This window comes from Arvicanthis niloticus, chromosome X, assembly GCF_011762505.2.
Source record: "Arvicanthis niloticus isolate mArvNil1 chromosome X, mArvNil1.pat.X, whole genome shotgun sequence".
In the NCBI taxonomy this organism is placed as follows: Eukaryota; Metazoa; Chordata; class Mammalia; order Rodentia; family Muridae; genus Arvicanthis; species Arvicanthis niloticus.
In genome coordinates, this window is record NC_047679.1 from 67631139 (window position 1) to 67655790 (window position 24652).

The window sequence follows — 24652 nt, forward strand, 5'->3', positions numbered from 1 at the left end:
GTGACAAAACTTCCAAATATGAATAAGATCCAAAGAAAAAGCACAAGAACCTCATAGAGACACAGACACATGTGTTTGTATACAGAGGAATCTAATAAAAATCCAAAGCAGCAAACCATAATACATATTCAAAGAAAGTGTAAAGTTAAAAATCAAACAAATAAAAAACCAAAATGCAAAAAAATGAAACCCTGCCTTAATATTCTAATACAAAAATAAAACCAAGACGTACCTTTAACAGTGATTGGTTATCCCAACGAGATACCCTTTAAGAAAACTACTTTTTCATTTGCAATTGACTTTCAATTAGCAATTGCTTCTGGATACTAGATGTGAGCATGTATACACTTTGCCTGCTTTAGAAGCCCATTTGGGGGAGACCCCTGAAGACCTCTTGCATGTTGCTCTGTGAATTTCTGTGTGAACCAGCCCTCTTGTGTCCACAGGGCCTTGATTCCTTGGTGACCTACATCCCCTCTGCTCTTACACTCTTTTTCTCTCATCTGCTGTAGATTTCCCTCAGCACTGAGGGGAGAGTTTTGATGAAGATATTTTGAAACAGATATTTTTGCTTCAAAGTCTCTCATGGTTCTGCATATTGTTTGGTTGTAGATCTCTGTATTTGCTCCCATCTGCTGCAGAAGAAAGTACCTCTGGGTAATGGCTGAACAAGTCACTGATCTATAAGTACAGCAGAATGTAGTTGAGCCATTTTATTGCTACATTCCTTTAGCAGAAAGGTTGTATTTGATTGTTCATTTTTCTTTGATATATTAGAGATTTTCTGAATCTGTACATTTTTATGATTTATATCTGTGTTCATCTATTTTAAATCTTTCTTTTTATTGCTCTTTTTCTCTATCTCTCTCTGCACCCACTCAAATGTACAGATATGAAAATAACATGGGAAATTAGATGTATTATTTTGTGTAATATTAATGTTCTAATAATACTAAGTATTCTTATTAATCTTTACAGATTTATTTCCACTTATTTATATTTTACTCAATTTCTTTTATGGAAAGACTATAGTTTTATGTCAAATTTATTTGACTTTTTTATTGAAATTATTTCAAAATAAAATTTTTTATTTTATTTAAATTGTGACTTTTTTCTTGACTTATATTTTGTGTAGTATGTGCACTGATGAATGAATGGTCTCTTTATACATTGATAAAAGTACACTGGATATGTACCATTATCTCATACTACATAGAAGCTAGCCATAAAAACTCAAACTTAATAAAAAACCCTAATTATAACATGCATTTTCAAGTATAATAGAAGAAAATATAGAATGAGTTTCTTATAAATTACTTCTGAGCAATTTTTTTGGTTATAGCTACTAAAGCATAAACAAACAAAAACCCACCATATATAACTAGGATTTCATCAAATTGAAAAGCTTTTTTAAAGCATGGGAAATAATTAACAGGACAGGATAAAGATAAAGTTTTCTGGATTAAGAAAGAAATATTCTCAAGTCAAATATTTAATAAAATGCTAACATTTGATATATGTAGAGAAAATAATAACAATTAAATAATTTATGACTAAACATTACCCACAAACTTGAGCAGACATTTTATAAATAATAAATATGAATGGATAACTAGAGATATAATGAAATAGTCAAAACTTATCATTATCAATGCAACTATAAAACTACAGTGATATAGTATTTCATGACTGTTAAAATGTCTATTGTCAAATGCTGAGTAATACTACATGTGCCTAGGTTATATAAAGTGGAAGCTTTATCAAGTGTTCATACTATCATAAATTAAAAATATCCCTTTTAAAAAGAGTGTGGAAGTTCTTAAAAAAAGAAAAATGGTATTATGATGTTATTGAGTAACCCTATTTCTAAGGTTATATTCAAAGAACTATAATACATATAATAAATATCCAAGGTTTGACATAAATTTTAGTATTAGTCATGATAGCTTCTGTATGAAAGCATCTGAAGTGTCCAACAACTTAAGAATAAACATATAGAAAATGTACAACTTATAATAGGAAATTTTAGCAGTCTAAACTACAGATGAAATTAGATGTTACCAAAGTGAAATAGAACAGGTACTGACAGAAATGGTGCATGATCTCATTGTAAATATTGCTTTTATTTCCTCAGATTAAGGGATGAGGTGAGAGCTATACCAAGCTGTATGAATACATGGCTTGGGCTGAGCCCAGAGAATTTCTTTTTCTCTTCTAAATATCCCTATGCCTAGGCCTGGAAATTTCTAGGCTGTGTATAACATAATCTTCTAAGCTGATTAGTTCAAATGGGTTTCTCTAGGCTTGACCTAATATTAACTTTGTCAGTATGTTCTAATTTTGTGGCTCCTTATTCTTTGGTTTATTCTGTCTTTACCTGTCTCTATCTTGTTCTCTCTGTACCTCATCTCAGAAAACTCTCCTGGTAAAATTTCCATGAAGACACATCACCACCTTTTTTTTCTCCCTGTGCTGTTTTTAAGTAGCCTCTCTTTCATGTGCTATTCTCATGAAAGTTTGGCATATCCTGACTCAATCTGTCAATCTATCTCTCATCCATACCTTTTTCTACTACTCAATTAGATATCACATTCAAACATGGCTGGTTCCTTCTACAAACTAACCCTACCTTTATTGTTAGGGAGTAAGGTTGTGTACTAAGGATGTGTTTGTATTTCAGCCAGATCATAATGTAAATCCAGGGCTATGTCTTTATTCTGGCCAGATCGTATAGACTTAGAAAGTCTTTGGATGTCATCCATTGCCAGAGCAGCTATGCTCCTAGACTAAAATTCTCTTACATCTCACGGACTACAATTTTATTTTACCACTATGATATATACCTGAAATAACAAAATCAAAAATGGAAAGCTTTATTTTGCCTCACATTTTCAGATAGTTCAGTTTGTTATTATTGGGAAATATATGGACTGATGTATGTATTTTAAGCCAGAACACAATTGTAGGGAGCATAAGGAAGACAAAAATGGCTGAGACCATGGTAACAAGAAACAGAAAAAGACAGCAAGGGGACTACAGCAAAATAACATTCAAAGATACTCCCAAGTAACTCATTTATTCTAAAAGCCCTGATTTCCTAAAAAACTTTTCCACATCTTCACATAGCATCATTATCTAGGGACAAAGCTTTCAACATAAGAGCCTCTGAGTAACATTCAGTATTCAAATCATAAGATAATATGCTCAAGTTTTTTTTTCATTTTTTATTATTTTATTTATATTTTCTCCATTGCCCTTCCTCTCAGTCCCTCCTCCCATACTTGCTCATGCCATTTCTCCTCTCTGTTGCCTCTTAAAGGGTCCCAACCCACCAGGCCTCCACCTTCCTTGGGGCCTCAAGTCTCTCAAGGATTAAGCAAATCTCTCACTAAGGCCTAAGTACAGATATGACCTCTGCTATATATGAGCCAGGAGCCCTAGACAGGCCAGTGTATGCTCCTGGTTGGTGGCTTGGTTTCTAGGAAATTTCTAGGGTCTGGGTAGGTTGAGACTGCTGGTCTTCCTATGGGGTTGCTGTCCTCTTCAGCTTCTTCATTCCTTCTCATAATTCAACCAAAGGAGTCCCCAACTTCAGGTCAATGGTTGTGTGTAAGTATCTGCTTCTGCCTCAGTCAGCTGCTGGTTGGGCCTCTCAGAAGACAGCCATGCCAGGCTCCTGTCTGTTAGCACATCATAGCATCAGTAATAGTGTCAGAACTTGGTGCATTCCCTCGGTATTGGATCCCAATTTGGCCCAGTCATTGGAAGCCTTTTCTTAAGTCTTCTCCAGTTTTCTCCCTAAGTTCTTTTAGATAGGAACACTTCAGGGTGAAAATTTTTGACTGTGGTTTAGTAACTCTGTCCTTCCACTTGAGGCCCTGTCTATCTACTAGAGGTGGACTCTTTGAGTTCCCTCTCCCCAGTGTTGGCCATTTTGTCTAAAGTTACTCCTACTGAGTCCTTAGATTCTTTTACCTCCAGGGTCCCTACTACTTTTCAGAGGTTTCCCCCACTTGTCATCTCCTGATGCTTATCTACATTTATTCTCTTGGCACTCTGGGAATCTCTTAGTTCCCCCAACCCTTGACCCATACCTAATCCTGCTCCCCTTTTCCTGTTCCTCTCTCACTTTCTTTCTCCTGTCCCACCTAGCTCAGGGTGGGGCCAGGTGACAGTAGGGGAGGTGAGGTCTGGAGTCAGCTGGGCCTCATGGTTGTCCCAGCTAGTGTAGGTATTTTGGGTGAGGGCATTCTCACATGTTTCTTTGATTTCTTTGGACCTCCTGGGAGGCATGCAGGCTGTATGTGTAGATAGGTATCTGTCCACTGATTTGGTCCTGGTAGTAAGTAGGCTGGAAAAAATGTCATATGCTTAATTTTTAAAAGTCATTCTTTTACAAACAGATAGTGGAATATTGATACTCTGCTTTTTCTTCAGATCGTATAAATCTTTCACCTTTTACAGATAGTGGAATGTTGATTACCAGAGACTGGATTGAGAAAGTAACGTTAAATAGAATAATTTATTATGTAACTTTTCTTTTTGATGTAACAACAGGTCTAACTGAAACGACTAAAGTGAGGAAGTATTTGTGGGATTTTGTTTGTATTTGCTCACAGTTTGAGGTGAATACACTATTGCGTGGAATCTTTATGATAGAACCATAATACTGTTATAACAGCATATCTTATTGTGTGTACACTAAGGAAGTAGGAATTTGGGTGCCTCACCTGAGTTCAGGCTATGACATGATCTCAAAACACTTAGGGAAGGCTCCTCAATTACTCCTCTTTGAAAATATTATCAGTGGTGTACTCAAACATGTATATCCTAAATAATCTTATTGTATGTTAGAGAGAAGTCCTTTTACTTTTATTTAGTGCCAAGGCTCATTTGATCTCTTCTGGTGCAGAATTCAGATACCTTTACTATCTGGAAGATGGACTAAAGGTCTAGAAATCAACTGAGATAAATCTTCACAGATATGACTCTATATAGTATGAACAACAACTTTTATTGCAGGAAAAAAAAGACAGTATGTACATTCAAATGTGTGTGACCTCAGCCAGGGTTAATGAAACAAGATGGCTGTAGATTAATTGTACTCAGAGGCTGGATTAGAGACCAAAAGAGTAAAGACTGGGAGTTCTCTAGATGTCATTATTTCATTCCACACACCCCTAACCCAGCACAAAATGTTTTGTTCTGTTAACAACACTCACACTTAGAAAAAAAATGTAGAAGACAAGCCATTGCTTCTTGGATATTTATCACATCATTTAACACACTTTTTTATACCACCCAGTAAGGTTAACTCTAGGACCTTCTTAAGACAGCTACTCATGGAATGTAAGACTAACCTGGAGAATGTAGGACATTCCTTTCCAGTGTTACTTTGCTTGTGAGCATCAGAGTTCTAGATTATATGATTGTTGACTTCATAGAAGTTGTATTTCAGGCTTCTGTTCATATTCATGTTTAAAGAACTCTTCTCATTTTCTACTACATTGTTGAACTTTTGATGTGAGAGCTCTCCAACTCTGGAAAGTCCAAAAGGATCTCTCATCTAAATATATTCTGTTAAGCCAAGTTTTCCCTGTTACCAAAAACAAGTACAAAAATGACAATTGAGGGACTATGAACCAGTATTCTTAACAAATACAAACATGAAAAAAAATCTGCAGATACATGGAAAATTAGCTACATAATACATTATAAAGATATTGTATGAGCTAGTTGATTTTCCTCTAGGAATTCTGAGATGCTGCAACATATACAAATTAGTAAACAATAAATAGAATTAGGGATACAACTCACATAATTCTCTGATTAGATTCATATTAACCAATCAGTTCATTCTGGCCTCCTTTGAATCACTGTTGACCACAAAATAAAGTCACTTGCATTCTAATGAAAATGTGAGTTTTTTGAAAAACGGGGTTTTAGTTTATTAATTACTGTGTCCAGAAAGTACTATCGATTATACTAAGCTTTTCATTACTTGTAACCTGCTTGCTGTCATTACAATGACCATGTTTGCACAAACAGCTGAAGTTTGTTTAGCAGCTCCAAACTACCCACTTAGAAATGATTTCCCTGTTCATTGACTCATCTATTCCCACATCTCCTCAGATAGTCAATTTCTTATTTGGTTTCATGTAAAATAAATCCAACAGTATTGTTGTAAAGTAGACAGTTGGCAAGCACAAAACTGGTATTGAATACTGGCTCCTTTTCTCCTCATTGCTTTGAAAAATTTCATAGAATTATCAGTACCTACGGAGTGCTCTACTTCTTTTATTTTTTCTGTTAACCATTAACAATCTCAACCCATCTAATATCCTATTGTTGCAGTAAATGAGTTTTCTAAGATATCAATGGGTGATGGTGGTTTTAATTAGCTAATCTTTCCTAATGAGTTAACTAAATAATTGGTTTCTACTACTAGATTTTATACTGTTGTAACCATGTCCATTGGGAAATATATTGTCGGAGACTAGCCACCTCCCAAAAGAAAGAATCTTGCTTCATTTAAGAGAATTAATTTTATGTGATAAGATCCTCATATGCCTCAAATTATAATTGATCCTTTTCTGCATTTATTAAGACCAGGCACTAATATCCTTTTAATCTCAAAGTTATATACTCACTATTTGCTTTCAGTGTGTTACTATTCATCACTCAAATCATCCATTATTAGTAATTCTGAGAAATCATTATATTGAAGTGTCAGGTAAGAGAAAATGTTGTTTTCTTCATATACTGACTATTTCCCAAATTTTTCTTTAGTAAAGGAATTGAAAATCCTGCAGTGGAGGCAAAAACACCTGTAATCCCAGCACTCTGTATGCAAAGGAAAACATGTTCTATAGAGTGAGTTCTAGGTGATACAGTAAAATCCCATCTTGAAAAATCAAAAATAAAATACAGTAAAATCAGCACCTTTTGAAGATATGTGGAAATATGACTGAGATAGGATTGATAAAATGTGGGCAATATTATTTGTTGCAGTTAGGCAAATACTTTGAATTCAGTGGATGGTACAAGAAAAAACATCTTTCTGCAATCTCTCCATTTTTCAAGTTTTGATCCTTCAAGTGTCTTTTAATCTTCAAGGACAAAATGCTTGGTTGTAGAATTTTACAATGTCAATACTGTGTTATAGGCCTTCTTCAAAGTGGAGAAATGTACAAAGTGGAAGAAAGGGTTACAAGCTTTTATGTGTTTACTAGTTCTGTTTGGCAAAACTGAGAAATAAAAACAATGCATGCCCAATACACCAAATAGTCGTATTCATCAAACATTGAAATATTTGTATGCTTTTCCTCATCACGCAAAATTTTTCTCTCACTAAAGAAATTATCATACTTAAGTTAGTTTTGTTTTCTATGGATTTTCCTCTGAAAGATAGAAAAAGAACATTTTAAAAATGTATTATTTTTTGAGAATTTCATATATATTTGAGCACTGTACTTACATAATTTTCCCCTTTCTCTCCTTCCTAACACTCTTCCCAACCCCCCATACTTTTCAAATACATCTTATTATTTAATTATTGTTCATATATGTATGTATATATATATACATGGATAAGTATATATATATATATATATATATATATGTATACTTATATATCAGTATATATATATATATATATATATACTGATAAAGTGTTTTGAGTTAAAAAAAAAGAAAAGAAAAAATGTATTTCAAAGTTACCATGCTAAGCAAAGAATGTTTGCTCATAAATTAAAGAGTATGTAAGGCAATAACTCAACAAATTATCTATCATACCTCTACCACGGCTATGTCCGAATCAAAGAGTAGCTGAAAACAGTAAGTACAGGAAGAGTTTCTATTAGCTATTTTAGTTAAGTATAAACAAGCTGTTATTCTGGAATGCTCTGGTTGGTTTTTCTTTTCACTATCAAATCCCATATGCTTGACTATACTTTTTTCCTCTTTATGTTTAAAACTGTGCATTGTACATGTTCTGTATTGACAGTTGAATTGTTGGATCTTATTATCTGAAGTACCTGCTGTCTTGAGAGCATAAAATTATACTTTTTCAACTACCTCTCCCAGAGAGATTTTAATCTCCAACTTGAATGAGTGATCTTCCACTTCTATCATGATTTGTAAAGTAAGTATGCATTTTTTAGATGTATAAGCATGTCTTGCTCATGTTTCTAATCTTAACTTTCCTCTCTGTGGGAGTTATACTGATTTTCTTTGTGACTCATTTTCTCTTCATTCACTAATATATATATTCTTCCTCTTTATGAATTATTGTTCTGAATTTATAATTGCATAAATAATAAATTTTGTAATAGAATTGTTAGTACAATAGCTTCATATTTAAAATCAATAGGATTTTGCAGATAGCAAAAAGTTGAATATACAGTATCTTTATTGTTTAGACAACTCATATTGCCTCTGTGTGCATTACATTTCTGTAGTGTTTTCTTAGCATCTTCAAAGCACTAGGTAAAACACAGGATTAAGAAAATGTATTCACAATTTAACTGATGACAATTTTCAGGATTTTATACTTTTATATATTATTATATATATTATATATTTTATATATATTATTTTATATATTAACTGAATCAGTAGCTACTTATCAAATGAATGATATTAGCAATGAAGATTTATTGAATTTAGAGATAATTACCATTTATAGCTATTCACGATTACTGTAAAATAATTGAAAATTGTATATGTTGTTGACAGCCCTATATCATAATTTGTGCACAAACAACATCACTTATAATATGACTGCTTTACATGATAGCCTATTTAAACTTTTAGCAATGTCAAACATTTTAAAGCCATTTTAAGTTTTAATGTGAATGAAAACAGAAAAAATGTCAACTAGACTTGAATTTTTCACATTCATATTTGATTCAGTTTTAGATATTCTGACAATTCTTGGTAAAATGACAGCCTCAATAATGAGTCTGATGCCCAGAAAAGTTTGCAGTGACACACTTTTCAATTTTATTTAGATTCTTAGAATTACCTATTCTACAGTATTAGTTCTAACTTTCAATTTTTTCTGCTACATGTACCAGCTCTCTATATTAACCACCACATATTTCATGTATCCTAGTCTTTAATTCTATTCTCTTTATATACTACATCTCATTATTTGTATCCTAACATTACTCATTTTTCTTTTCTAGGTTTTTTTGACTCTCTCTAAACCAAAGGGCTATGTCAGAATCAACTAGCAGTCTCCACATTCCATTCTCTCCTATTCTAATCCTCCATCCATTCCCAGCTCTGTAGGAATGCACCTTCTGCTTTCTTTCCTTCCCCTTTACCCTATACTCAGTGTATTATCCATATCTTCCCTACAACCTTACTCCACCACAACATCTCTTTGTCTTAGCCTCCACCTTCTTCAGGGACTCCCTGGAAACCTACTGGTTACATGGGCTAAGGAATAAGAGAGGGTATTTTATTCTCCCTTCTTGCCTTCAATTCCAATTCCCTAGTCTCATTCCCAGATTTGTAGCAAACCACATGTTATGTCTTCCTTGCACTCTCTGCCCACATTCCAAAGGGTCTACATAGATCTTGGTAGCACACCATGCTTTCCACTTTCTTGTGGACCATATTGACACTGTGCTTCTTAGCCCATCCTTATTTCATTTTTTGATTGGACATTTTTTTTACACTTCAGGTGCCATCCCCTTTCCCCATCACCCCCGCTTAGAAAACCCCTATCCCATGCCCCCTTTTTCCTTTTTGCATTTATACACTTTTTAAAAATGTTAATCAAAGGCTTTATAAGTTTGGTAATGCTCAATCATAAGTGTAACCCACTACCCAACCTAGATTTATAAACTATCTTTGACTGGTAGAGACACATGAACATCTGCCTCAATGTCCCCTCCCCTTTCTCTCTCTTTTTCTCTCTCATCACCTTGCTTCTCCTCTTCTTCTTCTCCTCCTCTCCTTACTCCTTCTCTTCCTCTCAGTACTCCTCCCACCTTAGTTTCTCCTACATACATTTTCCTACATTTCTCCTGTTAAAATAAAACTTTTCTCTCAAAATACAATTAGAGCATAATTATGCCAATTTGTACCAGTGAGGTACAAGATAGTCCTAATACCCAGTCCATCATTTTGTTGACTAACCAGAACCTCTGTCATCTCTCATAACTAAAACATTTAGTTCTGAACCTGATTTTTTTTCTTGGCTTTAGAATGAATGTTATCTGAAAACCATCCACTCAAATCTTTTCTCTCAAGGTAAATAGCCAGGATTGGCTATGAGACTAAAAGTTTTCAACCCCGTCAGAAATCCAGAATGATTGAGTTAACTAAAATTATGGGAAGTACAAAGCATAGCTTCTAAAACTTAGCCAATTTATAGAGACCTCTGAACACCTGGACACTCCCTCTACTACAAAACGTTGGAGAATCTGTTCTTCTGCCTTCTGGCCCAGGATCATCTGACAGACCTTAGTGCTGCATAATTACTAAGAGCTGATTACTCTGTCTAGGCAGATATAATCAGTCAACTATTCTGCAAGTGTGTCCTTTTCTGGACAGTAATTTGTCTGTAGATGGAAAGAGGCAATTCTTGTCTAGTGGCTGTCTCACTACAACTGGAGTAATTTTTAAGATGCTCAATTTCTTCTTAGAATTCAATACAGGAAGCTGTCAGGAGCAGACAGGTCTCTAATCAAAATGAACATTAATACAAAAATGTTTGTAACATCAGTTCTGTGGACTGCTGACCTTTTGAAAACCAACTAACCATGTAAGGTAATCTGGACTGTTGTCTGTTAACTCCACTCAGATATTTCTAAATAAAACATAGAAAACACCCTAACAATAAACTCCAAGCCATGAATTTGCTATAGTCCCTTAACTCACAGGCTAACCACCTCAAATCTGTTAAAAAGGTTAAAGAAGGACTGGGTCTAAGCCTTGTATTCCTAAATGTGTTATACTAGTACAATGCCTATGAGAGTATAAACATTCAATTCACTTTTATATCAATAAGAAGCTCGTACCAGTGAAATACTTAAAATTTGTAATCAAAGTAAATTGGTGCCATTTAAGAAATTATATCTTCATCTTGATAATAATTGTACAGATTTCTACCAATAGGTTATGGCTATGCAATAAATCCTAGCTAATCCTCTCTATTCCCACAAAACCACTGCTTTTCCCTAGAAAGACAGCCCAATATTTACCACCTTAGTCCCCAAGCCCAAGGACTAGGGGCATTGTGTCTTCATTAACTTCTTCAAGCTGATTATGGGTGTTGAGATATTAGAAGAGGAGTTGGGGAAAGAGTAAATTGATAAGTTTCTGATGCTGTGTCTTCACTGCATCCAGATGAAATTCCAGGACCTCAGAGTTTTGAGCTGGTCTGCTCAGCTTGCTTGATGGGTAGATACACCAAGGCTGTGTATTCTGCAATATACAATTATCAAAACAAATTTTAGTATCAAGATAATTTTTTAAGAGGGCTTACATTTTATTAAAGATGTTGGTTCTAACAGCTTTTGCTTTTCTTCCCTCTTTTATTGGATATAATATTTACATTTCAAATTTTATCCCCTTTCCCCATTCCCCTAACCACCCAGGAACCCCTTATCCCATCCCCTCTCCCCATGCTTCTATGAGGGTGTGCACCCACCTACCCCTAAATCCCCCCTCCCTACCCTCAGATTCCCCCCCCACTCAGTGGTCAGCCTTCATGGGACCAAAAATCTCCTCTCCCACCTATGCCCAACAAGGCCATCCTCCCCTAAATATACAGCTGGAGTCATGTGTCATTCCACATGTGCTCCTAGGCTGGTGGTTTAGACCCTAGGGAGCTCTGGCTGGTTGGTATTGTTGCTCTCCTCATGGGGCCACCTTTTGGCTCCTTCAGTTTTCTCTCTAACTTCTCCATTGGGAACACTTGATCAGATTAATGGTTAGCGGTGAGTAGCTGCCACTGGGTATGTCAGACTCTGGGGGACCTCTAAGGAGACAGCCTTATCAGGCTGCTGTCAGCATTCCCTTCCTGTCATCCATATCAGTGTCTATTTTTGGTGACTGCACATGGGATGAATACCCAGGTGGAATGGTCTCCATACAACCTCCCTTCAGTTTCTGTCCCACACTTTGCCTCCATATTTGCTCCCTTGGGTATTTAGTTACTCCTTCTAAGAAAGACATAGGCATCCTCACTTGTTCTTTCTTCTTCATGAGCTTCATGTGGTCTGTTAGTTGAATCTTTGTTGTTTCAAACTTTTGGGCTAATATCTGCTTATCAGTGAGTAAATACCATGTGTGTTCTTTTGTGATTGGGTTACCTCACTCAGGATATTTTCTAGTTCCATCCATTTACCTAAGAATTTCTAGAATTCATTATTTTTAATAGCTGAGTAATATTCCTTTGTGTAAATGTACCACATTTTTTGTATCCATTCCTCTGTTGAAGAACATCTGGGTTCTTTCTACTTCTGGCGATTATAAATAAGGCTGCTATAAACATAGTGGAGCATATGTCTTTGTTATATGTTGTGGCATTTTCTGGGTATATGCCCAGGAGAGGTATAGCTGGGCCCTCAGGTAGTGCTATGTCCAATTTTCTGAGGAACCGCCAGACTGACTTCCAGAGTGGTTGTACCAGCTTGCAACCCCACCAACAATGAAGGAGTGTTCTTCTTTCTCCACATCCTCGCCAGCATCTACTATCACCTGAATTTTTTGATCTTAGCGATTCTGACTGGTGTGAGGTGGTATCTCAGTGTTGTTTTGATTTGCATTTCCCTGATGACTAAGGATGTTGAGCATTTCTTAAGGTGCTTCTCGGCCATTCATGTTTCCTCAGTTGAGAATTCTTTGTTTAGCTCTGTACCCCATTTTAATGGGGTTATTTCGGTTTTTGGTGTCTAATTTCTTGAGTTCTTTGTATATATTCAATATTAGACATCTATCAGATCTAGGATTGGTAATGATCTTTTCCCAATCTGTTGGTTGCCGTTTTGTCTTATTGACAGTGTCCTTTGCCTTACAGAAGCTTTGCAATTTGATGAGGTTCCATTTGTCGATTATTAATCTTAGAGCATAAGCAATTGGTGTTCTGTTCAGGAACTTTTCCCCTGTGCTTAGGTATTCAAGGGTCTTTCCCAACTTCTCTTCTATTAGTTTAAGTGTATTTGGCTTTATGTGAAGGTCCTTTATCCACTTGGAGTTGAGCTTTGTACAAGGGGATAAGAATGGATTAATTTGCATTCTTCTACATGCTGACCTCCAGTTGAGCCAGCACCACTTGTTGAAAATGCTGACCTTTTTCCACTGGATGGTTTTAGCTCCCTTGTCAAAGATCAAGTGGCCATAGGTGTGCAGGTTCATTTCTGGGTCTTCAATTCTATTCAGTTGATCTTCCTGCATGTCTCTGTACCAATACCATGCAGTTTTTATCATTACTGCTCTGTAGTACAGTTTGAGATCAGGGATGGTGATTCCCCCAGAGAGTTTTTTTATTGTTGAGAATAGTTTTCACTATCCTGGGTTTTTTGTTATTCCAAATGAATTTGTAAGTTGCTCATTCTATCTCTATGAAGAACTGACTTGGAATTTTGATGGGGATTGTGCTGAATCTGTAGTTTGCTTTTGGCAGGATGGTCATTTTTACTAAGTTAATCTTGCCAATCCAGGAGCATGGGAGATCTTTCCATCTTCTGAGATCTTCTTCAATTTCTTTCTTCAGAGACTTGAAGTTCTTGTCATACAGATCTTTCACTTGCTTGGTTAGATTCACCCCAAGATATATTATTTTATTTGTGGCTATTGTGAAGAGTGTCATTTCCCTAATTTCTTTCTCAGCCTGTTTATTCTTTGAATAGAGGAAGGCTACTGATTTGTTTGAGTTGATTTTATATCCAGCCACATTGCTAAAGTTGTTTATCAGGTTTAGGAGTTCTCTGGTGGAAGTTTTAGGGTAACTTAAGTATATTATCATATCATCTACAAATAGTGAAAATTTGACTTCTTCTTTTCCTATTGTATCTCTTTGACTTCCTTTTGTTGTCAAATTGCTCTAGCTAAAACTTCCAGTACTATATTAAATAGGTAAGGTGAGAGCCTTGTCTAGTGGGATTGCTTCAAATTTCTCTTCATTATTTTGATTTTGGCTACTAGCTTGCTGTATATTACTTTTACTATGTTCAGGTATGGGCCTTGAATTCCTGATCTTTCCAAGACTTTTAATGAAGGGATATTGAATTTTGTCAAATGCTTTCTCAGTGTCTAGTGAGATGACCATGTGGTTTTTTTCTTTGAATTTATTTATGTAGTGGATTACATTGATGGATTTCCGAATATTGAACCATCCCTGCATTCCTGGGATAAAGCCTACTTGATCATGATGGATGATTGCTTTGATGTGTTGTTGGATTCGGTTTGCGAGAATTTTATTGAGTATTTTTGCATCAATATTCATAAGAGAGATTGGTCTGTAGTTCTCTTTCTGCGTTGGGTCTTTGTGAGGCTTAGATATGAGCATAATTGTAGCTTCATAGAACGAATCAGGTATTGTTCCTTCTGTTTCTATTCTGTGGAATAGTTTGAAGAGAATTGGTATTAGGTCTACCTGGAAGGTCTTACAAAATTCTGTACTAAAAGCATCTGGTCCCGGACTTTTTTTGGTGGGGAGATTTTTAATGACTGCTTCTATTTCTTTAGGGGTTATATAACTGTTTAGATAGTTTATCTGCTCCTCATTTAACTTTGGTTCCTGGTATTTGTCTAGAAAATTGTCCATTTCATCCAGATTTTCCAGTTTTGTTGAATATAGGCCTTTATAGTATGATCTGATGATTTTTTAAATTTCCTCTGTTCCTGTTGTTATGTCCCCATTTTCAGTTCTGATTTTATTAATTTGAGTACTGTCTCTGTGCCCTTTGGTTAGTCTGGCTAAGAGATTGTCTATCTTGTTGATTTTCTCAAAGAACCAGCTCCTGGTTTTGTTGATATTTTGTATAATTCTTTTTCTTTCGACTTGGTTGATTTCAGCCCTGAGTTTGATTATTTCCTGACATCTACTCCTCTTGGGTATATTAGCTTCTTTTTGTTCTAATGCTTTCAAGTGTGCTGTCAAGTTGTTAGTGTATGCTCTTTCCATTTTCTTTTTGTGGGCACTTAGAGCTATGATTTTTCCTCTTAGTACTGCTTTCATGGAGTCCCACAAATTTTGATATGAGGTGTCCTCATTTTCATTTAAATCTAAAAAGTCTTTAATTTCTTTCTTTATGTCTTCCTTGACCAAGTCATCATTAAATAGAGCATTGTTCAGTTTCCACATGTATGTGGGCTTTCTGTTGTTTTTGTCCATATTAAAGACGAGCCATAGTCCATGATGATCTGATAGGGTACAAAGAATTATTTCAAAATTTTTGTATCTGGTGAGGCCTGTTTTGTGACCAATTATATGGTCTATTTTGGAGAGGGTACCATGAGGTGCTGAGAAAAAGGAATATTCTTTTGCTTTAGGAATTAATGTTCTATAGATGTCAGTTAAGTCCAATTGTGTTCATTGTGTCTCGGTTTAGTTTTTGTTTCCATGATCTGTCCATTGCTGAGAGTGGGGTGTTGAAATCTTCCACTATTATTGTGTGAGGTGTAATACATGCTTTAAACTTCAGTAAAGTTTCTTTTATGTATGTGGGTGCCCTTGCATTTGGGGCATAGATGTTCAGAATTAAAAGTTCCTCTTGGTACATTTTTCCTTTGATGAATATGAAGTGATCTTCTTTATCTTTTTTGATTACTTTTAGTTGAAAAATGATTTTATTTGATATTACAATCACTACTCCAGCTTGTTTCTTGGAGCCATTTGTTTGGAAGATTGTTTTCCAACCTTTTACTCTGAGGTAGTGTGTGTCTTTTTCACATAGGTATGTTTCCTGTATGCAGTAAAATGTTGGGTCCTGTTTATATATCCAATCTGATAGTCTATGTCTTTTTATTGGAGAATTGAGTCCATTGATATTAAGAGATATTAAGGAAAAATGAATGTTTTTTCCTGTTATTTTTGTTATTGGTAGTGGAGTTATGTTTGTGTAGCTATCTTCTTTTAGGGTTGTTGGAAGATCACTTTCTTGCTTTTTCTAGGTTGTAGTTTCCCTCCTTCTGTTGGAGTTTTCCACCAATTATCCTTTGAAGTGCTGGATTTGTGTTAAGATATTGTGTAAATTTGGATTGGTCATGAAATATTTTAGTTTCTCCATCAATATTGATTGAGAGTTTGCTGGATATATTAGTCTGGGCTGGCATTTGTGTTCTTTTAGGGTCTATATGATATCAGTCCAGGATCTTCTGGCTTTTATAGTCTCTGGTGAGAAATCTGGTGTATTTCTTATAGGTCTGCCTTTGTATGTTACTTTACCTTTTTCCCTTATTGCTTTTAGTATTTTTCTTTGTTTTGTACATTTGATGTTTTGATTATTATGTGGCAGGAAGTATTTATTTTCTGGTCTAAACTATTTGGAGTTCTGTAGGCTTCTTGTATATTTATGGACATCTATTTCTGTGGGTTAGGAAAGTTTTCCTCTATAATTTTGTTGAAGATATTTGCTGGTCATTTAAGTTGGGAGTCTTCCACCTCATCTTTACCTATTATCCTTAGGTTTGGCTTTCTCATTGTGTCTTGGATTTCCTGTATGTTTTAGGTTAGTAGCTTTTTGTATTTTGCATTATCTTTGACAGTTGTGTCAATGTTTTCCATGGTATCTTCTGCACATGAGACTCTCTATTCTATTTCTTGTATTCTGTTGGTGATACTTGTGTCTATGACTCCTGATCTTTTTTTTAGGTTTTCTATCTCCAGGGTATTGTCCCTTTGTGATTTCTTTATTGTCTCTACTTCCATTTTTAGATCTTGGATGGTTTTGTTTAATTCCTTCACCTGTTTGGATGTGTTTTCTTGCAATACATTAATGGATTTTTGTATTTCTTCTTTAAGGGGTTCTGTCTGTCTAACTGTGTTCTCCTTAAATTCTTTGAGAGTGTTGTTTATGTCCTTCTTAAAGTCCTCTATCATCATTATGAGAAGCGATTTTAATTCTTAATCCTGCTTTTCCTGTGTGATGGGGTGTTCAGGGCTCGCTATAATGGGGGAACTTGGTGGTGATGATGCCATGTAACTTTGGATTCTGTTACTTACATTCTTGTGCTTGCCTTTTGCCATCTGGTTAACTCTAGTGCTACCTGTACTTTCTGTCTCTGCCTGAAGCTTGCCTTTCCAGTTATCTTGCTTGTGTCTGATCTCCTTGGGGTTCAGATGTCTCTGTGATCTTCTCCAGCTGCTTTAAGTACCTCTAGGATGACACAGGATAAGCTGTCTCCAAGGTAGCAGACCAGCTAGGTATCCACTGTTCTGGGTGCATTGTCTCCTCTAGGATGTCTCAGGATAAGGTGCCCACTGATCTGAGTGCAGTGGCTCCTCTAGGATATCTCAGGATATGTTGTCTGACACTCTGAGTTCAGTTGTTTCTCTGCTCTGTATTGAGTGGACCTTCCAGAATGTCTTGGGCAAAATCCGGGATCCACACAAGAGCAGACTGGGCAGAGGTCTGCTCCAGGCCTCAGATCCAGGAGAGGGGTGGAAGGACAGTGCTATTCTTCAGGGGCGGGGTTTTGGGTATGTGCTGTAATCTGAGGGCTTCAGGAACACTGCTATGGGCATAGGGCAGTGTGTGGGTCTTCCTACTTGGCTCTGAGATCTGTGGAGCCTCCAGGATGTCTCCGGCGGAATCCTGGGTCCACACAAGAGCAGACCAGTCAGAGGTCTGCTCCAGGCTTCAGATCTGGGAGAGGGGCGGAAGGGGAGTGCCCCCATCCTTATTTCTAATTGTCAGCTTCTACTATTTAATATTGCTTTCTCCCCCAGGAAACTCAGTGCTACATCTCACGGGATCAGTAACAGTTTTTACTAGGGAATCCATAGCCATCACACTCTACTAACAACCAGAAAGAGCAACAACAGAAAGCAGGTAATCAGATATCACAACTTAGAATTCTAATAATTGCTACCGCAGATGCCTAGATACCAGTATAAAGACAGTCATAAAACCCATGACAATATTTCACCAATGGAACATAGCAACTCTATTACCATAAGCTCTGAGATATGCAGCAAAGCTGAAGCATAAGACTAAGACTTCAATACCTATGATGAATATGTTAGAGGTCCATAAATAGGACATGAATATAAGCCAATTAATGAAATCTGTGAAAACACAAACATAGTGAAGTGACTAAAACTGTACAAGGCCTGGAAGTAGAAACAGAGTAAATAAAGAAAACCTAAACTGAAGGAAAACTGGAAAAGAAACCTTAGGAACTAAAACGGGAACCTCAGAATCAAGCATCACCAATAGAATACAAAAGATAAAGGAAAAAATACTAAGCATTGTACACAAGAAGAAATGGATACCTTGGACAAAGAAAATGTTAAATCTGAAAGAAAGAAAGAAAGAAAGAAAGAAAGAAAGAAAGAAAGAAAGAAAGAAAGAAAGAAAGCCAGGCACAAAACAACCTGGAAATATGTGACAATATGTAAAGACCAAATATAAGAATAATAGGAATAGAGAAATAAGAATAAGCCTAGATAAAAATCCCAGAAAAAAACTTTGAAATAGAAGAAAATTTCCCTAACATAAAGAAGATACCTATCAAAATACAAGAAACATACAGAACATGAAATAAACTTGACTATAAATGTTTTCTTTTCAAATTATATCCATGATGTTCACATTAAATAAAACCTTTACCCTTAACTTAAAAACCACTGTCAATCATTAATCTGGTATTATTGTATTATTGCCTCTGGGAAAAGATTAAAGGGATAGAAGAAACATAGCTGATGGTCTGGTTTGCAGCAAATGAAAAGCATGACATTATATGTATTGTTAGAAAAAAACACTTTGCTATGTAACATTATGGCGTATATAGTTGGTAATTATGTACTATATATTTGTAAAACAAAAAAGAGAAAGTTTTCACTATACAGAAATGTTAGAAAACCTGAATATATAAAAACTTACTAAAGTTTGTTACATTATATGCAGATATCAAACATGACATGGTGGTATACAAATGCATATGTTTTTAATATCTTTTGTATCAGAGAATGAAGGGGTCCAGCAACATGACTCCCAAAACAGGAGCTGAACAAGCATGACACAAATAGATATGCCAAAGTGGATAGTCAGAAGCCCATGAGGCTTCTATCCTAGACAACTGTATACAATTAAGAAATATGAATATTGAGAAAATTGTCTTTTGCTGGGAAGAGCACATCAGTTGATTGTCTGATACCAAATGGTCAGTCCTGAATACATACTGTCTTAGTAAATGTTCTATTGCTGTGAAGAGACAGCTTGACTACAGTAACTCTTATAGAGGAAACCCTTTAATTGGGTTTTGCTTTTCAGAGATTTAGTCTGTTGTCATCATTGTAGGAAGCATGGTGGTACACAGACAGACATGGTGCTGGAGAGGTAGCTGAGAGCTCTACATCCAGATCTATAAGTAGCAGGAAAAGGGAAAACCCTGGGGCTGGCTTGAACATTTATAAGCCCAAAGCCCACCCTCATTGACATACTTTCCCTAACATGGCTATACGTAGTTCAATCTCTGTCAAGTAGCATCATTCCCTAATAACAAAACATTCAAATATATGAACTTATGGGGGTGTATTCCTATTCAAACCACCAAACATGCATACAAGTAACATATTACAGACTGAACAGTGTATGTTTATGTATTCAGGGATACATATATATGTAGATGTAGATGTACATCGATGTACATAACACTAAATAGTGAAAAGAGAGTCCATGAATTTGAATGAAATCAAGGAGTGGGACATGGCAGGTTTTAGGAAAGAAATGGAGGGAGAAAATAATGTAATTTTTGTAATATTTTTTAAAGGTGCTGAATTATACCTCATTAAATACATGAAAAAAAATGAAGTTAGTAAAAATTTTAGAATATCCTTTACCTGTATAACTTTAAACCTTGACCTGACTGGGGCAAAGAGAGAATAAAGAAAAGAATATACAGGCACCTAAAAAATGTGGAGTCAGGTGGGTTGTGCACACTCTGATAGAGCTGCAACAACTATGTAGTAACAAGCAGAATTTCAGTATTTTTATTACATACAGCACAGGACAAGGGACTACCTAGTAGTCTTTGTAGGAGGTTTCTGCTAGCCAGCAGTCTCAGGCTATAAATATCTTGAAGGATAAAGCTAGCTAGCTTTTGCAAACTGGGAGCAATTGTTCATAAACATTTACACATGCATATGGTGTCAATATTCAGATGGAGCAGAGCAAGGTTTTGTCAATTTTAAGCTTTAAACAGTCTGGAAACATTTTGTCAAATTCCTGTGGGTCTAAGACACTATGCCCATGTCAACAATACACACTCATTCGGGACTTCATTCATGCTGTACTCACTCATGGCTTTCTAAACTCTTCACAATCCTGTATTTGATGGAAGACAGAATCAGAATATACAAAGGAAAAATATTCTATTTCTGAAGGAAAACTCCAGTCCTGGCCAATAAAGGGGACTAATTGGGGTATTTTACAATATATATAATTTTGACTATAATATATGTATAGAGAATATTTTCCACTCATATCTATTTGGAACCTGTGGTGGCTAATCTTGCTTGTCGAATTGACATACTTGGGAAGAGGGACAATCAACTGAAAATTACTTCTATCATATTGGCCAGTGGGCATGTTTTAAGAGCATTTTCTTCTCTTTTTCTCTCTTCTCTTCTCTTCTCTTCTCTTCTCTTCTCTTCTCTTCTCTTCTCTTCTCTTCTCTTCTCTTCTCTTCTTTCTCTCTCTCTCTCTCTTTCTCTCTCTCTCTCTCTCTATATATATATATGTATATATATATATATATATATATATATATATATATATATATTGACATGATCTCACTATGAAACTCTGGCTGTCTTGGAACTCACAGAGATCTGCCTTTCTCAGCCTCCTTAGTACTATAACTAAAGGAATGTACTACTGCTCCAAGCATATAAGACTTTATTTTTACTGTTAATGCATGGTGGAAAGCTAGTCTACTATAAGTGTACCAACTCTTGGTAAGAGACTCTGAATTTTATATGAAAAATAGTTGATAATACCAAAGGAAACAAGCCTATAAGAAGTGTTCTGTGCTTTTTATTTTTAATCATTCCATTTGTTTACATCTCAAATGATATCTCACTTCCCAGTTGCCCTCTCCATCAATGCTCCCATCCCACATCTGCCCTCCCCCATCTTCTTTGCTTGTATAAGAGTGCTCTTCTACCCACCTATACTATTCCTTCCCACTGTTCCAGCATCCCTCTACTCTGGGGCATCAAACCTCTCCAGGAACAAGGGCCTCCCCTACCTTTGCTGTCAGGCAAGGCCATCCTCTGCTACATATGTATCTGGGGGCAATGATCTCTTTAGGTACACTCTTTGGTTGGTGGTATAATCTCTGGGAGAACTGGGTGGTCAGGCCAGCCTATGTTGTTCTTCCAATGGGGTTGCAATCCCCTCCACTACTCCAGTACTTCTGCCAGATCCCCTACCTGGTTTTTTTTAGTTCAACCTTATAGTTGGCTCCCAGCATCTGCCTCTGCTTTGGTCAATTGCTAGCAGGACATCCCCAGGAACTTCCTCACTTGGTTCCTGTCCACAAGTGCCTCTTTACCACAACAACCATGTTTGGTTTGATGTCATCAGACATGATGTATCTATGGTTTTTGTTTTAAGTTTCTACCTTGAGATTCTTCCTTGGATTCCTTTTGATGATAGACTATAAGCTGCATGTGTAAAAAACTTTTACTTCCCCTAAATTATTTTTGGTTAATATATTTAAAACAGCAGCAAAACCCAAAATAGAACACTTGTTGAAAAGAGTGCCATATTTGTGAATCACTTGGCTTTCTTGACTAGGTTTACTATTTTGATAATGATGCACCATGTTCAAAAGCAATTTCGTGAAGAAGAGGTTTATTTCACATTCAATCCTGTACAACAGTTCATCATGAAAAGCATCAAGTGTAGGAACTAAAGCAGATTAGAAACTTAGAGTCAGGCATTGATGCGGAAATCACAGAACAACTGTTTACAGCGTGGTCAACCTGCTTACAAAACAGAGCACCACCAGGCCAAAGTTGGCATCAATCATAATGGACTAAATTCTCCCCTATCAATCCCTAATTAAGAAAATACCATGCTGTCAGACCTTATAGGGGCATTTTCTCAATTGGAGTTCCTTCCTTTCACACAACTTTAGTTTGTGTCAAGTTGACATAAAAAATTAGCCAACACAATTGACTCCTTGTCAACTTGACACACAAGCATACCACTGCTAAGTCTAAACCTTTCTTTCTCATTATTCCCTATGATCACATTTTAATTTCAACACTATTACTGTAATTATAATCATACCCCCTACCTGTAAAGAATATATGTTAAGTTCCTTAATATATGCCTAAAACCAAATATAATTATTCTTCTAAATGTATATACTATGCATTTTTCTGCATATATGAGCTATGATACATGACCATGTATACTGAAAAATACAGATATTAAGAACAATTTGCAGCAATGTAAAATAATCACAGAAGATAGGACAATGTGCTATTCTTAATTTCTTTGTATATACTTTAGAAAAATTTCTATTCCAAAATGATATTAACCTTTATCAGATGATTAGATGGAAATTATATTACTACTAAAATTACTTGTCATGGACACAGAAAATTGGTGAACTATTTTCCTTTTCATTTTTATTAGCTTAAAATTTGTTCAAATTTTATATATAACCTTTTCACCATTTTAAGATTATTCTCTGAAAACCATTTTTTGAAGGTGAATTATATTACAATTTAAATATTATTTTCCAATTTTTCTATCACTCTTTTTATTCTACAGACAAAAAACAATTAAGAAATCCATTACCATAAAAAGTTTATCCTATTGTTACTTCTAAGAGGTTATTTTCTTATTTCTTTAGGTATTTGAAACATTTGAGATAACTTTAAATATAAAAAAGGAAGCATACCATTTTTATTTATTTTATGACTAGTTATGTATGTACTTGCATATAAATATACCTCTTTCCTAGTAACATATTTGAAATGACTATTCTAACAAAGAGCAAAAAAGAAATAGCTAAACACTTTAACTCTGCCTGTCAGATCATCAATGGATAGGTTGATTCAGAATGTATCAGTTATACTAAATGGAGTTGCATTTATTTCAAGGTCTTTTTTTATTTTATATTTTGAAAAACACTGTCACTAAGTTATCTTAGCTTGCTCTGTAGCCAAAATAGACCTTGAACTTGTTATCTACTAATCTCATCTTCTCAAGTACCTAGAATTACAAGATTATAGCAGTAGATCCATGTGTAGGCTTCCATTAATAAGGAAATCACAGCATTCATTAATATAGTAATAAGAATCTTTCCAAAACTTTTATTAGGATAGTTTTAAACAATAAAAACACCCAATATAAATAAACATATAAAAAATAAAATGATATTAAATAGACTAATGGAAAACTACATGCTTTCAGTTTGGAATATGAAACAAGAAAATAAAGCATCATTATGTTTATGTCAGCTGATACTAAATTTGTCAACTCAGTTGATGTTACAACATGATACTTGGAGTGTCCTGACTGAAAAACCACTATTGACACTGATGAGAGGTTTCAACCCAATTTTAATAGCAAATTTTCAAGTAAGAAATCTAAAATACTAATATATAAATTCAACAGGCAAGCAAAAATCTAAGAAGAGTTAGCCAGTAGGATTTCACATGCATAGAGCATTCTATTCAATAACAAGTGACTAGGCATGTACTTGTGGGACAGTAACTAAGAAAGAGGATATTTACATTGCTAAAATCAACATCTACAAATTTAAGATAACAAAGAAATTTCTATACCACAAACTATCTAAATAACATAATTTTAAATACTCAAGAAGTTAAAGCACAAATAGAAATGGCAGATACATTCCTATGTGTATATTGATATACACATATATATGGTAAGGGTTAAAAAATTAAGAAACAAAATATTAAAATGTGTGATTTATTTTAAACTTATTGCTAAGAAAAATTTTATAGCATGAAATACCTAAATTTGAAAATAGTAAAATTTTTAAATCAAACCTGTACATTTACAGTTTAAATATCTAGGAAATAAGAAGTGAATCTAATAAAACCAAACCAATATAAGTATAATCAGGAGATAGCAAAACAGAAATAGAGATTCCAAATAAGTATACAAAATAAAGAACAATGAAAGAAGAAGTTTACATTTTGTAGACATCAATATGTACTAGTAAGTGTACTCCACAAGAAAATTAAGAAACAGGAAAAGTTTAACAAAGTTCTTAAAAAATAATTAACCAATATTAAACAAACAGTATAGATCTACAGATACCATGGCCTGAAAATACTATTAAGAAAATAAAATAATGTTATATATTATATCTTTATATTTTTAGAAGATAAAAGTTATCTTAGGAAAATATTAAAAAATGAGGAAAATATTGAAATTATTAATAGACTAAATTCATCAAAGCTTATATTTTTCAGTTT